The sequence below is a fragment of the Diachasmimorpha longicaudata genome, chromosome 10 (assembly GCF_034640455.1).
Source record: "Diachasmimorpha longicaudata isolate KC_UGA_2023 chromosome 10, iyDiaLong2, whole genome shotgun sequence".
NCBI classification, from domain to species: Eukaryota; Metazoa; Arthropoda; class Insecta; order Hymenoptera; family Braconidae; genus Diachasmimorpha; species Diachasmimorpha longicaudata.
Window position 1 is genome coordinate 978,999 of NC_087234.1, and position 16,820 is coordinate 995,818.

Sequence of the window (16,820 nt, forward strand, 5' to 3'; positions counted from 1 at the left end):
CTACGGAAGTTATCATCTTTTTTTTTTTAATTTGGCCCTAGAATGTTGAATGACCGCTCAAACGATCGAGAATCGTTTGCAGGTGATTGATAGATGACCATCAATCCCCTACAGAACACTAATTATGAATTATTGATTAAAAATCATTTTGAGGTTACTGAGCTCAGCGGCGGCAGGGTAGGGAGGTCGCCATATTGTATCCAACAGCTGACCGTTTGCATTTTGAGGCATGGCGAAAAACTACTCCGAAACAACTTCTTTCCAATCAAACTCACGATCTCATCTACAGGAGCAGGGCGCAAATATTGTTATCTCTTCGTGACACTGACGTATGTTATTCTACTGAGAAAATGTGGAATGACATTCCAATATTAGAAATCGAAGTATGTGGTACACCAGCCGATGTTTGGAGGAATTGTCTTTTTAATGAACCGAGCCAATGGAAAAAGTATGATTTTACTTGTGGGAGCTATATGCAACCCATTTCGATCTTGGAGCCGAATATTCCTAAACCATTGATCACATCAAACAAGTAACTTTTACCTCTGGAGTTTCATAAAGTTTTAAAAAAGGTGCAATGTCGCCGACCTCTTTGTAGCAGCAGATGCAATGTAGAGACAACCCAATTTTCATCTATTCATTCATTTGAAGCGATCAATTAAGTGTTTGCTGGGGAATGTATTTAAAATGATTGAAATGGGCGATCAGTATCAGTGAGTATTACTTTACATCAATTACATTCAAATATTATTCCTTTGGTTTCTAATGTACAATTATTCAAAATTGTTGCAGAATTGCTGGGGTCACCAGTGCATTTCATGACCGATACGTGGCCTTTTGTTTAGTGAATGGAAAGTGGTGGTTGTACGACAACCAGCAGCCAAACATCCAAATGACATCAGATGTAGAATTCGTTGAACTGGTTGGATTAGTTTATATTTTAAAAAGTACAATGAGTTGCTAAGCATGTTAAAAAAAATATCACTTACCAAAGTTATTCTATCAAAGATGAATATTTATTTGTTTTCCAATAAAAAAATATAATGATTAGAAAATTTATTCAAGTCTTATCTTTTAAATAAAGAAAAATTCTCATCTAGTTTACTACTGGGAAAGATCTTCAGCAAAATTCATCAACTATGAATCCTCTCGAGCTCCCCAGATGCAAAATGCTCAAAAGACTTGACATATAATCTGTAAGAAATAGGCAGCATGTGAAAATAATTATCTATTCGTCGATCAGCCACTTCACAGCTTTCTGATATCAAGCAATATTGCAATTTTATACTACAAATGAAAATCAAAGTCTAAAAATGACGGAAAAATTAGAACGTCAATGAAAAATAATTGGTAATGAACAAGTATACAGGCTTATCGTTGATCCATTTTTAGTGGCTTTTCGAATAATCCATTTCATTCAATCGGTTGCCATGCAAACCGGTTATGAATTAAATAAACATAATAGAAAATTAGAAGCATAGAGATGTGAATAACATTCTGCTACGCATAAAAATGGCAGCAGCAATCAGCTGTTGGATGCAATATGGCGACCTCCCTACCCTGCCGCCGCTGAGCTCACTAACCTCAAAATGATTTTTAATCAATAATTCATAATTAGTGTTCTGTAGGGGATTGATGGTCATCTATCAATCACCTGCAAACGATTCTCGATCGTTTGAGCGGTCATTCAACATTCTAGGGCCAAATTAAAAAAAAAAAGATGATAACTTCCGTAGAAATATTTCATTTTTTTGAAAAATTCATTTTAAAAAAACGATGATCGATCAAACAATAATTCTTATCTATCATAGACCTGCAAAGGACCTTCAAACGATTGGGCATGAGCGGGATAATTGATTAGAATAATAAGTTGATAACTTCTCGGAGCTGTTGTTGGAGGGTGCGGATGGCCAAGAAAGGAGGCGCTGCAGTACCGAAGGTTACGGTATTGAGTTGAAATGTTTGAGTTTTACCCTGATAGTGCCAGAAAATCTTCTGAAACTGTCGGTCATCTGGATGAACGAGAATTTGTCGGTACATCTTTTCGATGTCCGCAGTAATTATGTACCGATGTGTGCGAAATCGAATGACCTGTTCAAAAATATTATTTTGGATGGTGGGCCCGACCAACATCGCGTCATTCAGTGAGATGCCCGTGGACGTTTTCGCCGAAGCATCAAAAACCACTCTCACCTTAGTCGTTTCGCGACATTCCTTGATTACAACATGGTGAGGCAAGTAACATCCACCCTCAGCATCGTCACACTGAGTCATGTGACCAAGAGCGATGTACTCATCCATCACCCTGCCATACTCAAGCCCCAACGAAGGATTGGCAGTTAGCTTTCTCGTCAACGACTGAAAACGCTTAAGGGCTTGCGTACGAGATTCGCCTAACTGGAATTTAGAGTCTCTGAATGAGAGACGTACAACGTAGCGACCGGTGCTATCGCGATGAGTATTGGTGACAAAATGTTGCTCGCACATAACTTCGTCGCGTGATTTTAACGGTTCATGATCAAAATCGTCAATTAGCCAAAATCGTTCGATGAGTTTATCTAATTTAACAACGTTACACGACGCGATCGTATTGAGTTTCGGATTTTCCGAACCTCCGGCAGCAATCCAGCCTAAACGCGTTTTCTGTAAGATTAACGTTGATTGATCGTGGACAAATTTAATTTGACCGATTGATAGAACCGACAAAGTAAGATTAGCCGCTATGAGTAAATCTATAGGCTTGGGCAGGTGAAATTGTGGGTCTGCTAGTTGCAAATTCTTTGGAATATGAAATAGATTGCGTGCGAACGCGTCTCGAGGCACTGAATTGGCGATCTGTGGCACCAATAAACAGCTCAATGGTTGTGTAAAATTGTTGTATCGAGAATTTAATATGACCTTCACATAGCGAGTTGAAATTGTACACAGACCGTCTACCGCTCCGATGTTAATCGAACACGGATGAGTACGCAAATTTAAGATGTGAGCAAATCGTTCCGTAATCAAATTCACCGTAGAACATGAATCTAAAAGCGCCCGCGCAGTTACCCGACGATCTTGTCGATCGAGCAGCTCAACTACTGCCGTCGTCATAAGCTGTGATTGAATCGGAGACGTGAGTATGGCGCGAGTCTTTGATATCCGTCATAGAGGATGTGCACCGGAAGATTCTGACGATGAAGGGCCGGATAATGGCCGCTGAGATTGATCCGCGTGAAGCAACGTGTGATGCTTTTGATGACACACTCTACAATTTTGTGTACTTTTACATGGGAGAGGATGTTTCCATAAACAATTCCGACAGATTTGAAGGTTTTTTACGATATTACCGCGTTCTTTAACCGATAACGCGATGAATTTATGACATTTGAAAAGCCTATGAGCCTCGCGACACATTAGACAGACGATCGGATTTTTTGACGACGTTGATTCGGATGTCGGGGAAGTCACGAAAGTATGTACATCGCCCTTCGCTGATCTCTTCGCTGGTTGATAGCGAGGTTCTCCTGATCTTCTCTTCTGATTGACTTGATGAGTGTCAGTCTTGACATGACTGGAAGAATCAAAAGCTTGATGCTTATAAATGGTCGACTGAATAAATTTGAGCAAATCGTCCAGCTTTGGGAGCTCATCCATCCCTAGCTGGTCCTGCCATTTACTGCGCGCTACCGGAGGAAGGCAACGCTCGACGATCCTAACGATAAAATCCTGACTGGAATGGACGCCCAGACCTTCTAAAATATGGAAGTGTTGGCGAGTCATATCCAACAAATTTGATAAATCATCCGCGGACGACCTCGTAACCTTCGGGAGATCCAAAATCGCGTTCAAATGTTCCACGGCTACGATCCGTTTATGATCGTAAAAATCTAGTAACGTCTGCCACGCGATGGCATAGTCCTGTTCGCTGGGGTCAAACTGACTGACTTTGTCCAACGCTTGGCCTACGAGTGAGTCAAAAAGTTGACTGCACTTTACCGCGTCTGAAATATCGGACCGCGAGTGCACTAACGCGAGGAATTTATTTTTATAAGACGCCCAATTTTCCCTCTTTCCGTCAAAAACCGGAATACGGATTTTGGGAAGCCTGGGCAACTCTTGGCGTTCCGTTATGAGCACGTTGCTCGTGTTTAGAGTGCTATTAAGCGCGATCTGATCGCGACTTTGTAATTTGGTTACCGCGGTGGCAATTTCGAAATACCGCGCCTCGAATCCGAGAAACGCGTTTAGCTGAGGGTTGTCCGGCTGTAACATCTCTAATTCCTCGTTGTATTTTAGCATTCCGTTATACAACGAGGTTAAATTGTCGAGCCTCAACTTAGCGTTGATGGGTTCGATTTGAATGTTTTCTAAATAACGTTCTGATTTTTCTAATTGTGCTCTGAAGGAGCTTATTTTTTGTTGCAGGATTTCCACTCGCTGCATTTGTTCCGCGGTGAGCATTTTGATTACTCGGTTAGAAAAAAATTTAATTTAATAACGGTAATAATAATGATAATAATAAAAATCAACTTTTTACGATATTAAATATTTTTTCTTTAAAAGAATGTAAGACTTATCTTTAAAGTTCCTCGATGATGATGATCCGCCAGGCTGTTGATCCCGCAGGTTAGGAGTGATGTTCCGCAATGAGATGTCACTTGAACTTGTTTTATATTGATCACTTTCGGTTGATTGTTAATTAAAGATTTGTGAATTTAGACCTCACAGGAGGCACCATGAAAAGAATTGGACTTTAAACTGTCATACCCTAGATGGTATGGCAGTTGCAATAATTTTTTGTTAGTTAAATGTTTGACGTGGGAATGATTAATTATAATAAATAATAAAAAAATAAAAAACCCAAGATATATTTCAGACTTATATGTCAACCGAAAGTTATCCATACACTTATTAATACACTAATTAATACACTAATTTGGCTGCAGCCCACACAACTGATATACACACACGATTAATTTTAAATTGTTCTTAAAATTAATTACGATTGATTTATTAGATCAAATATTTTTATTTGAAAACTAACGTTAGTGATATCACTATTGATACGTGAATTTTTCTCTCACGTGGCGTTATCCAGGGGATTACCCAGGAGGTTATGAAAAGTTATTATTCTAATGAATATAGTTATATTTATATAAAAATATAGATTGAAGCGCGAGGACGACCGTTTCATCTACGATTATTTTTATATATTTTTTATTATTATTTATTGATCGCGATTTTATTGTATGATAACGATTGTGTATAAAAAGGGACCCGACAAGATAAACGTGACTTTCACCAAGCACTTTCACTTGAAGAGAGAGCGAGTGCTTCCTTCCGGACGGAGATCTAACCCATCCCCCAAAACCGAAGACACCCGAAACCCCAAAGCGCATGCGCAATGAATCATTTGAATTCCAAATAGTCGCCGCGCACGCGCCGAAGACAATCGGGTGTACCCGGCCAAATCGGAGAGGACCAAATCCCCGCCTAGTTAGAGAAAAAGAGGGATGTTCCGATTTCCGTCGCAACATCCCTCATGAAAAGAGGTTATGTCATTCACACTGGGCGACAGTGGAATTGAACAACACTCATACCTGTGTATTGCCCTCAGCGCGCGCCTGCTGTCTGAGTAGATGAAGATCCTTTTGCCCTTGTCCCCTCTCTCCAGGATCATCCTCGCGCAGGCTCTTAGGGCAGCTAGCTCAGTCTGGAGCACGGTTGCGTGTGAGTCCAGCCCAATGGTCCTCGCTATTGCGGGCCCCTCTGACCAGACCCCCGCACCTGCCCGTCCGCTCACCCGTGATCCGTCCGTATACCAGACCAGTCCACGGGGCGGCATCCAGTCCGCATCCTTTCCTGACGGGGTTTCCCCCCATCCAAGATTGACCGAGAACTTTCTGCGAAAGTGCCATCGGGGTCTGCAGGCGTCAGCACCGCGCGACAGTAGCCCTTCCAGCTCTCCGTCCGCGCGGAGGACACTAGCATGCCCATTCCTAGCTCCTTTCCAAGTTCCCTGTAGCCGCAATCTTGCGGCCGTTCTTGTCGCCTCTTCCCTTATAATTAGGTGTGGAGGTTGCATAAAGAGCAGGGCCTCCAACGCTGAGCTGGGGGTCTTTCTGAGGGCCCCTGTTATGCCCAGCATCGCAAGCCTGCCTATTTTGTCCACCGCTTTCCTGTGGCAGGCCTTGTTCAAGGCTGTCCACCACACTGCGGCTGCGTATGTTAGCTGTGGGGTCATAATGGCCGTGTAGATCCATTTGACCATCCTCGGCCTTAGACCCCATGTGCTTCCAAACATTCGCCTGCATGCCCAGTATGTCATAGTGACCTTGCTAGTCTGCATGGCGATATGCTTTTTCCAGCTGAGCTTCTTGTCGAGCCAAATACCTAGGTATTTGACCTCACTCGAGAATTCCAGCATTGTGTTATAAATGGAGGGAGCTTTAACAGCACCCCTCCTTCTACATGTGAAGTGCACCATCTCCGTTTTGCCTGGGTTTACCCTTAGGCCCTTCGATGTGCACCACTGCTGAACATAGTCCAGCGCCTTTTGCATTTTGCTGTGTAGCGTGCTCGTGTTCCTGCTAGTTACCAGCAGTGCCACATCATCTGCGTATGCGACTGTCCTTACCCCCAGTTCCTCGAGTCCAGTAAGGAGGCCGTCAACAACGAGGAGCCATAGCAGAGGAGAGATAACCCCCCCCTGCGGGCAGCCCCTCCCTGCCGCAGCCCTTACCTCACTGTCCCCAAGGGTGGAGTGGACAACTCTTGTTCGGAGCATGGCGGCTATCCATTTGATGACCGTTTTCTCGATCCCAAACGTTGCCGCAGCTTTCTCCATCGTATCAAAGGCGGTATTGTCGAAGGCCCCTTTGATGTCTATGAAGACGCCAAGGGTGTCCTCCCCCCTTTCCTTCGCATTTTCTATTGTGCCTACCAAGTGGTGCAGCGCAGTCTCAGTCGATCTGCCAGCTTGGTAAGCATGTTGTGAGGGGCATATCTGATTAATCCTCAGTGCCCCCTCCTTAATGTGCCTATCGACCAGCCTTTCCAGCGTCTTCAATAAGAAGGAGCTCAGGCTGATCGGTCTGTAGGCTTTCGCGTTGTCGTAGCTGCATTTACCCGGTTTGGGAATAAAGACAACCCTGACTTCCCGCCACCTGCCTGGCACGTAGCCCAATGCCAGGCAGGCCCTGAATGCCGGTATCAGTCTGCGCAGGAGCAATGGCCCCCCTCTTCGCAAGAGGGCCGGATGTATCCCATCCGGACCTGGACTCTTGTACATTTCGAAGGAGTCCACCGCCCATTGCAGCCTGTCCAGCGTTACTATTCGTGCGGCTAGCTCCCAGTCGGGATCGCCGCTTCCTGTTCGCTTCCAGTCCACTTCCGGGCACTCTCCTGGAAGCTCTATAATAGAGTCCGGAAAGTGCGCGCGAACCAGATGCTCAAGGACCTCTCGCGGTTCTGTGATGGTCTCTCCGCTTGCCAGCGTGATTCCACCCAGCCGTTGTGAAGGGCCCCCCGAGAAGACTCTGCGAAGCCTGGAGATGCCTGAAAGCGCCTCCAGTTCCTCACAGTATGTCCTCCAGGTGAGCTCCTTTGATCGTTTTATGAGCCTCTTGTACTCTCTCTGCACATTTCTGTACAGAGTCCAGTCTTCGGCCCTCTTCGATTTGTGCGCTCGGTTCCCGAGTCTCCTGGACTGGCTTCTCAGCCTGTCCAACTCACGACTCCACCAAGGCACTTTATTTCCCATCCTGCATCGTCTAACCGGGCATGCCGTCTCGAAGGACTCAGTTAAGGCAACGTGGATTCTCTCCACCTCGTCCTCTAACCGGTCCTCCCTGCAGGGCCTAACGCGTCCTACCCCGAGCCATTCCTCCAGGTTCCTCTCGAAAGAGTCCCAGTCGGTGGCCCTTGGGTTTCTGCGCAGGCGGTCCTGCTGCGGTTGGGCACAGCCCTCTATGCTGAATCTGATGCGTCGATGGTCAGAGAGTGTGTCCTCTCGGTCCACCCTCCAGTCCCTGCATCGCCCCGCCAGCCGGCGGGTGCACATGGTTACGTCAATGATACATTGACAGCGAGAAGTGACAAACGTGGGCCTCGAGCCCCTGTTTAAGACCTCCAGGTCCACGTCTGCCATAAATTCCAGGAGAGCAGTGCCCCTGTCATTACATCTTTCGCTGCCCCACACCACGTTCTGCGCATTTGCGTCACACCCTATGATGAGTGGCAGCTTCTTAGCTCTGCAGTGATTCACCAGATCACGCAGCTCTTTGGTAGGTGGTGGTGTCCATGAGTCATGTGGGAAGTAAGCCGAGCAGAAAACTATATCCTCCGCGCCGGCCTCCCCCCGAAGTCTCACGACAACCGCCACCAAGTCTCTGTGGCAGAAGTTGGCCATTCCCCTGGCTCCGCACGCTCTTTTGACAGCAATGCAGGCCCTGGGGCCCAGGTCGCCCCGAGCATAGAAAAGCTCCACCTCGCCTCCAGATAGGCCTTTTACTGAGCCTCCGTGTTGCCAGGGCTCTTGCATAAGGCATATGTGTGTATGCTCTACTGCTAGACTGCGACTCAGCAGGGCAGTCGCAGCCTTGCAGTGTTGCAAGTTAATCTGGGAGCAGTGGACTAGCACAGAGCCTAAGCCGTCTCCCTGCATATTGCCCTCTGCTCCTTCCCCCCTCCTTCGCCTGGCCGTTGATGGGCCATTAGGCAGGGCCGCCTGGTGGTGCCCTACCCTGCCCCGAGTGGGATGAGCCCGGCAGGGCCCAGTTGAGGGTCCCTTGAGACCCCCTCCCAGTTCCCGCCGCGCCCCCTCTCACCAGAGGCGGCCTTCCTCTTCGGCCCTTCGTGCGTCCGCTTAATTATTAATTATTAATTATTAATTATTAATTATTAATTATTAATTATTAATTATTAATTATTAATTATTAATTATTAATTATTAATTATTAATTATTAATTATTAATTATTAATTATTAATTATTAATTATTAATTATTAATTATTAATTATTAATTATTAATTATTAATTATTAATTATTAATTATTAATTATTAATTATTAATTATTAATTATTAATTATTAATTATTAATTATTAATTATTAATTATTAATTATTAATTATTAATTATTAATTATTAATTATTAATTATTAATTATTAATTATTAATTATTAATTATTAATTATTAATTATTAATTATTAATTATTAATTATTAATTATTAATTATTAATTATTAAACAAGAAAGGTCTCTTGACAAAATCCTGTAAAAGAGCCTCTTATCAAGATAATTGACAATAAACAATCGATGCCACAATTCACCGGGGAACGCTCGCGATTTTCGCGGAATCGGGTGCAATTTTTTTTTTCTATAGATAAGGTATCGGGAGGAATAAACGCAAAAAAAGGCCCACTGTGTTTCTTTACGTGTTGTTTTTATTCTAACTTTTATTTTTGAATGCATAGAGACAGGGAAAAAGAGAGTATTCATACGGTTGACTAGTTTCGCGGCCCTGAAAAGGGCCGATTTTTTTTCTTTGGGTGGACTACAATAGATTTTCAACGTGTCCACCTCCAGCAGCGGTGCAGAGTCGGGCCCGTTGCAGCAAATTGGCCCTCATTCGCTCCAGTTCATCAGGAGTGATCCTTGCGACTGCTGCATGCAAACATTTCCTCCTGATTCGCGGGATGGTGAGCGTGTACGCGCGACTCCAGAGTACCCCACAAGAAAAAATCGAGTGGGGTAAGATCTGGAGAACGCGGGGGCCACGCGCCAGGTGGTGCTCGTCGTCCGGCCCTGTCCCGGTCATTGTGACTCCCAATCCAGCGCAGGGGGAACCATTGATTGAGCTGCTCAATGACGGATACGCAGGTATGTGCTGGTGCTCCATCGTGTTGGAACCATACATTTCTGGAGGCCGGACCATCACCAACTATCGGTGCAAGCCGCTCTCGCAGGAACCCCAAATAGTTCCCACCCTGCCAAAAAAAAATAATTATTAGGAGAAACCTGTCATACCGGGTTAGACATCGAAGGCCAACAGGAAACGCAGTATTGACTATGGGGGAATACTTACGTCGAGACGTCCTGGAAGATGATATATGTACACTTTATCGCCAAGGATTTCTCCCCAGATATTTAGTGTTTCCCAGCGATACTGGAAGTTGGAACTTCTTGCGAGACGAGGATTTTCAGCCGCCCAATGATGCTCGTTGTGCTCGTTGACGATCCCCTTCTTCGCAAAAAGTTTTTCGTCTGTCCACAGTAAGTTTCTGATGAAGTTTGGCTCTTCACTCCTGTCGAGGAGCTATCTACAGAAGGCCAAACGCCTCGGGAGGTCCTCGGGCTTTAACTCCTGGACAGGGGTAAATTTCCAGGGGCGAACGCCTTCCTCCTGCAGAACTCTATGCACCCTGCTCCGTGAAATTCCTAAGGAAGCCGCGATCGCCCGAGTGGATTGCTGTGGATCCTCCTCCACGGCCTCCAGGATCGCCTCCTCCACTCGTACCCCATATTGCGGGAGAATATTCCCCTCTCGTAGACGTTGCAGGGCGTTTCGGAAGGTTCGTACCTCAGGAACCACTCGGTGAGGGTACAACCGTGAGGCTTCCGCCCCATTACCTCTCGCAATGTCGTAAATGGGCACCATATCCGCATATTCCGCTGCACTAAACTTTGCCATTCTACCCTCCAGATATGAATTCAACGACACTGCACTTTTTTATCACTAACTAATGGCGTATGTATCTCGGTAAAGTGAGAGAACTACAAGTTAGTTATACGAGAACAGTATAGGAGCAAGAAAACGCGAAATGTAGCTCTGTCTTCGAAGACGTTTTTAGGGATACTGACGCTTTGGAAAAATTGGTGGAAAAATTTCCTCTGTCAACTATAAAATAATAATTTTTATGGATGAAAATGGCCTGTTACTCTCGTTCAATTGTTCCATCGTGCGCAGATGGGAAATTTGGACTTAAACGTGCCACATTTGAGCTACAATTCATACCGGTAGTGGGAAAACCCTTTTTTTTGTGCGGGCGGCAACAGATCAAGTCGTAAAGCTGTGCGACACAGCGTTCCTTCCACATGGGCCTTTACGACAGCTAGGTAGCCAAATACCGTAATTACCTCAGCTTTAGAAAAGTCCCCAACTATTTGCTACTTTTTGGCGTTTATTGCTCCCGAATCCGGGAAAATCGCCAGCCATCCCCTTTGACAATTATCTTGTAAACCAATGGGTTTACAACATTTTGTCAAGACGATCTTTTTGCGAGAAGATTGGATTCTCGACAAAAAATGTCTTGTGACAAAATGCCGTAAATCCATTTGTTTAGTTGATAATCAAGAAAACGCGTTTATTGCTCCGGATTCCGCGAAAATCGCGAGCCATCCCCTGCGAATGTTGACATGGATTGTTTATTGTCAATTATCTTGGTAAGAGGCTCTTTTACAGCATTTTGTCAGAAGACCTTTATTGTTGTAAATTAAATTTACAATAAAGAAGATTTGTTTAAACTATACCTAAAAAACGCCCCCCAACTCAACGACAAGTGATCGATGAATTTCGGATACTTCCGGGGTTCATCGGGTCACTGGTCATCGGTCTCGGTCACCAACTTGAGACCCCCCCCCCAAATCAGTCTTACAACGTATCTCCAACGTACCGGTCAACGTAATTCTATAATTTCGCCTTTATCAACGTCTCTCAACTACAATTAGAATATCAGCGATCCACGATTTCACACGGGTGAAACTCAACGAACATTGTGCAACTTGTATAGTTTTTTACAATTAGTGACAATAAACATACGTAGTTTTTATAACTTAGTGTCGTGTGTCTTCAACTGCATCTCACTACACCAATCCCAATTTTTCCGACGCCCGACCACCCAAAATCACGTTCCTCAACTAAACAAGATTTCTTGACACAATACTGTAGACCAACTGCATCATGACATAATTAACATTTAAACAATTATCTCCGGAATGCCAAGGGGGATGCCCGCGTTTTTCAGAATCTTGTATTTTAATAAATAATACTAATGTAAATAATAATCGGTTTTTAATCACCCCAGCGCCCCCCCCCCCTCCCCCGAAAGGATTGTCATGAAATATCTTTCCCCCTCTCTCTCTCTCACTCTCACTCACTAGCGGAATGGAACGTCTGCCCGAGGAGAAGGGGAAGCTCGCACACTGCTTACCCGCGGCACACCGACGGAGAGCCGCCCAATGCTCGCGCCCCATTGGCCGTTGTTTTCACCCCCATATCTCTGCAGGCATGGCTCCCGCGGGGAACCTCGGGGCGGCGGTCCTTGGTGTCAGCCTGACACCCAGAATGTGAAAGGGGGATAAAGGTATTTGGGATAAAAAGAAATAGAATAAAAGAATAGGAAGAAGAGAGAAGAGGTGAATCTAATTCCCGTTCATATCTCCAACCGGGCCAGGGTTACCCGGAGAAGGTTACCGGGTTCCTGCCCCACGACTCTTGTCTCCGACAACGAGAGCTGGTTAGTCTCATTCATTCATTCACTCATCGTCGCTGCCGTTTCTTATTTCCGCGTACGCTTCCACGCACTTCAACCACATGCACTCCCTGCAAAAATCCGCGAACACGGCGAATGACTCCCTCGACGACACTAGCGCTTGTGCCACCTGGGGCCATGGGCGATTACCAATGATATTCGCGATGCACTCCCGCTGTGGTGCATATATCGGACAGTCCATCACAAAATACTGCACTGTGTCTTCAGCCTGGTCGCACTCGCAGTTGCGTGATTGAGCAAGGCACCGGTCATGAAGATAGGACCGGAATTGCCCATGCCCTGTCAGGACCTGCGAGACCCAGTGGTCGCACTCGACCCATTTATCGTCCAGGCGCGCCGCAGTATCGAGGAAGAACGCGAAGACGTTCCTCCCGGTTGAAGCCCGCTCAAACCTATCCCTCCAGAGATTCCGGATCTCTGACTTGATATTCTCGACGGTCTCGATCGGGCGACCGTTGTGATCCATGCGGGGATTCGCGGGGTCTATATCTACATCACTTATTCTGACCGGAATGCCTTTCTTGGCTTGGTAGCGCGCTGCTCTTTCCCTCAATAAAAGGTCCTCAGGAAGAACTCCTGCCGCTGCGCCGAGTCCTTCGTGTGAGGCCGTCCTATACGCGCCAGTCACCGTCAGCAGCGCGCTCCTCTGTGCGGTACAGAGCTTCCGCCAGTCATGCGGTGTGCACCGGTCCACCCACCCGTGGGCTGCATACGACGCGACAGCTTGGAAAACGCCCTGAAAAACGATTTTGGCCGATCGGTATCGGAGTTCCCAATGCTTGTGCATTAGGGCCGATAGCCGAGTGAAAAGTACCCTAGCTTTTTCTAAGATATGTAACGCATGGGCCCGGACGCGCATGTTCCTATTGAAGTGTACCCCGAGGTACCTCACGCTCTCCCTAAACTTAATCCGTTGCCCGGCAAGCCTAATTTCGGGTGGGCGGCTGTCCAATGCCGGTTTTAGACGCCGGCGTCGTTTTCGCGCCCGATCCCACCTGTACTGCGTCAGCGGCGCTCTCTTCTGCGAATTACATGACAGGACTATCGCCTCTGTCTTGCTCTTCGAGAGTTCGAGCTTCGCTGAAGCGCACCACGCGGCGATGTGGTTTACGACGGCTTGGCCTATCCTCTCTAACTCCTTACGCGAGTCGGCCGATACGACTGCGATAAGGTCGTCCGCGTACGTGACTTCGATTTCGCCGAAGTTCTGTTTGATGCTCTTGAGGAGGACATTGAACATGAGGTTCCAGCAAGCGGGGCCGAGGACTGATCCTTGCGAACAGCCCCGGGTGGCCGCTTTAGAAATCTGTTGGTCGCTCCAGGCGATCTTGACAGTCCGATTATCGAAGTAGCTCCGGAGCACTTCAAAGACTGGAGGACTAGGGGCCACCACACGTTGTCAAAGGCCCCTGAGCTATTGAAGGGGAGTCCAATGACGTACCTCTTGACGTTATCGCGTTCGACTAATTCACGCAACTACCGCGTCTTCCGTGGAGCGTCCAGGCAGAAAACCATATTGACGTCCTGATAATTTGTCCTCGGTAAGGATTTTCACCGTAAGTGTTTAGTTCCAATGTCGTTCATTGGAGCTAACCTAACCTTTCCAAACATGAGGGGTATTGCGACGGAAGTCGGAATATCCCTCTCTATTTCCACGGACGGAGTCTCGGCCTTCTCCGCTCCGGTCGGGCGCACACGTTTGTCTCCGGCGCGTGCGCGGCGACTATTTGGAACTCAAATAGTTCGTTGCGCGTGCGCTTTGGCGCTTCGGGTGTTCTCGGTCTGGGGAATGGTTGGGTCTTCGTCTGGATTCACGTTTTCGGCTCTCTCTCTTCTGGGGAAAACGCCCTGAAAAATTTTTTGGCTCTCTCTTTCTGGGGAAAGTGTGAAGTGAAAGTCGTGTTTTTCGCGGATCCTTTTAATCAAGAGTTATCTTTTATTATCAGTGCAATCCCAAACCAAAGTTGCGATATAATCGAATAAAATTAAAGACGAAACTGTCGTCGTCACTGATACGTGCATATTTCTATAATATCTTATAAATTTATTAATAAAAAATAAACTAAAACTAACCTCCTGGGTAACCCCCAGGATATCATCACGTGAGATTTCTCACAACTATCAAGTGGTACCACACATCGAAATTGGATACCAAATTTAAGATTTGATCCAACGAAACCGATCTGTTTTATCATAATTATATTTTCTAAGTTAAAAGTGTGTATGTGCCAAATTTGTGTGGGCTGCAGCCAAAATAAGATATAAAATAATTAGTGCTAAGTTGTTTATCCTCGGTTACTGTATTAACTATTTAAATATATCTTGGTTTTTTTATGCCGTAACGGCTTTTTCCCAAATCAAAAAAACTGTGTTGATTAATTTTTTATTTTGAACAAACTTTTAAATAACATAACCTCAAGGATCCTATTGCAACTGTCATACCACCTATGGTATGACAGTTTAACTCAAATTATTTCAGTAAGGATCCCGTGCAGGACCTTTTCGAAAAATTTCCCGACAACCGACAAGAGGCAAATGGGACGGTAGGATTTGGGGTCGGACACATCCTTGTGAATTCCTTTGAGGAGAGCACGAAATGTGCCGACTTTCCAAACGGTGGGGAAAATGCCGTGCTTAAAGCAGGCGTTGAAGAGTCTCGTGAAGATGTGAGGAATCCTCATGACCGCGACTTTCAGGACCCTAACCCCCAAAAGGGGGATCCCAATCCTTAAACCAAGTTCGACTCAGGGTCCCCGGGGTCGTCACACCCCGTATGTAAGGGCGGTTTTACCCGCCATTACACCCTCTGCGGGGGCTTCATTCCATACTGTACAATTCAGGAATTTTCTTCGAATATGCCACGAAAAAATATTGTACTTCATAGTAACGTTTCCGGAGTTGCCATTGTTCACTCGCACAGGGTAGGGACACTGAGGAGGTGATTGTGAGATTTGCTTTTATTTTGTTTTTGTTGCTTATATTTGATGAAATCATGATTATATTTGATGGATGTCAAACAATTTTATTTTTAGCAAAATTATTATTAAATGCCGAATTGAATTTAATTAAATACAAGGAGGAGTGTAACCGGAAATGGTGTAATTCATAAACAGACAGCTGACAGAATAAGTGTAAGAACTTAATCTGATCAACTGATGCTTCAATAATTATAATGTCTTACTTGAGTAGAACTACGGAACTAACTTAAAATTAAGTAAAACGTCAATTCTTAGGCGATCCCACGGACCATGGGGAGATTCTACAAGTAAGTGCCCTTTAGCTTCAGCGCTTTTGAAGTATATACTGATTGAATAAAATATTAAACAACATACGCCAATTTAATGAAATTGTCTAACTTCGACAAAAAACCATTGTTTATTTATCTATTTTTTTCATTAGAAATTATTGTACCACGATTTTCCACAAAACTGTAATCAAATTCTTCAATAAGACGACTTTCAATTAGAGGAAATTATTTATTTGTTCATTTATTCAACCGTCCTAATAACATTTGTACTCCACTTCCAAATGATAAATATTCGCAAGGAGAAAGGGTAGCACAAATAAAGACGGGCGCAAGGTCCAGGCTTGAAACCGCTAAGGTTCAGGTAAACAAGGACAAGCAACGAGCAACTACTACAACAAATAAAAATGTAAAAATGGGAACTAAGCTGGACAGCTATTCTACGGCAATGGACTGCGAGGAGCAAAGCCTCAAAAGAGCGAGGAGCGATCTCAGCTCCAGCTCTTGCGATAGTACTAACGCAAAATATAGAGCAACACAAAAAAAGAAGACAACCACGCACTTTGAGAGCGATGGCTCAAGTGAGGAAGAGCCTGAGGTGCCATGCGCTGACCTCGGCATTGATAAAGTGCCGAAGACAGCATACAAGCATCTCGCAAACATCAAAAACGCCCTGGACACCTCAAGTGACCAGGGCAAAAAAGCAGACAGAAGCCTTGACTCTCTAATGGAGATCATCGCTACCCTGACAGCACGATGTGCTAAGTTGCAGGGAAGCGTGGACTCGCTGGGGGAAATCGGGGTAACAACCCACAAAAAAGAGGCGGGCGTTACATACGCCGGTATCGTGCGAAAGCTGACAGTCCCACGGCTGCCAGCTAAAGCATAACCATTGAGGAAGGAACCGGTCCAAACCATTTTCCTCAAACCAAAAAACTCGAAAGAGTTCGAGAACATGGGGCAGGCGAAAAGCCAACTCATAAAGGTGTTAAACCCGGCCACCGAAATGGTACGGATTAAGAACATCCGTACCACCAAATG

At 45.4% G+C, this 16,820-nt stretch overlaps 1 long non-coding RNA gene across 1 annotated transcript in view; it reads left to right on the plus strand.

Moving 5' to 3' along the window:
* Window positions 1–16,820, plus strand: part of LOC135166585 (uncharacterized) — a 120,201-nt gene that overhangs the window by 45,753 nt on the left and 57,628 nt on the right. Inside the window, exons 2-3 of the long non-coding RNA XR_010299711.1 lie at window positions 154–713; window positions 793–1,889. This is a non-coding gene — a long non-coding RNA (uncharacterized LOC135166585). The remainder of the gene's footprint in view (window positions 1–153; window positions 714–792; window positions 1,890–16,820) is intronic.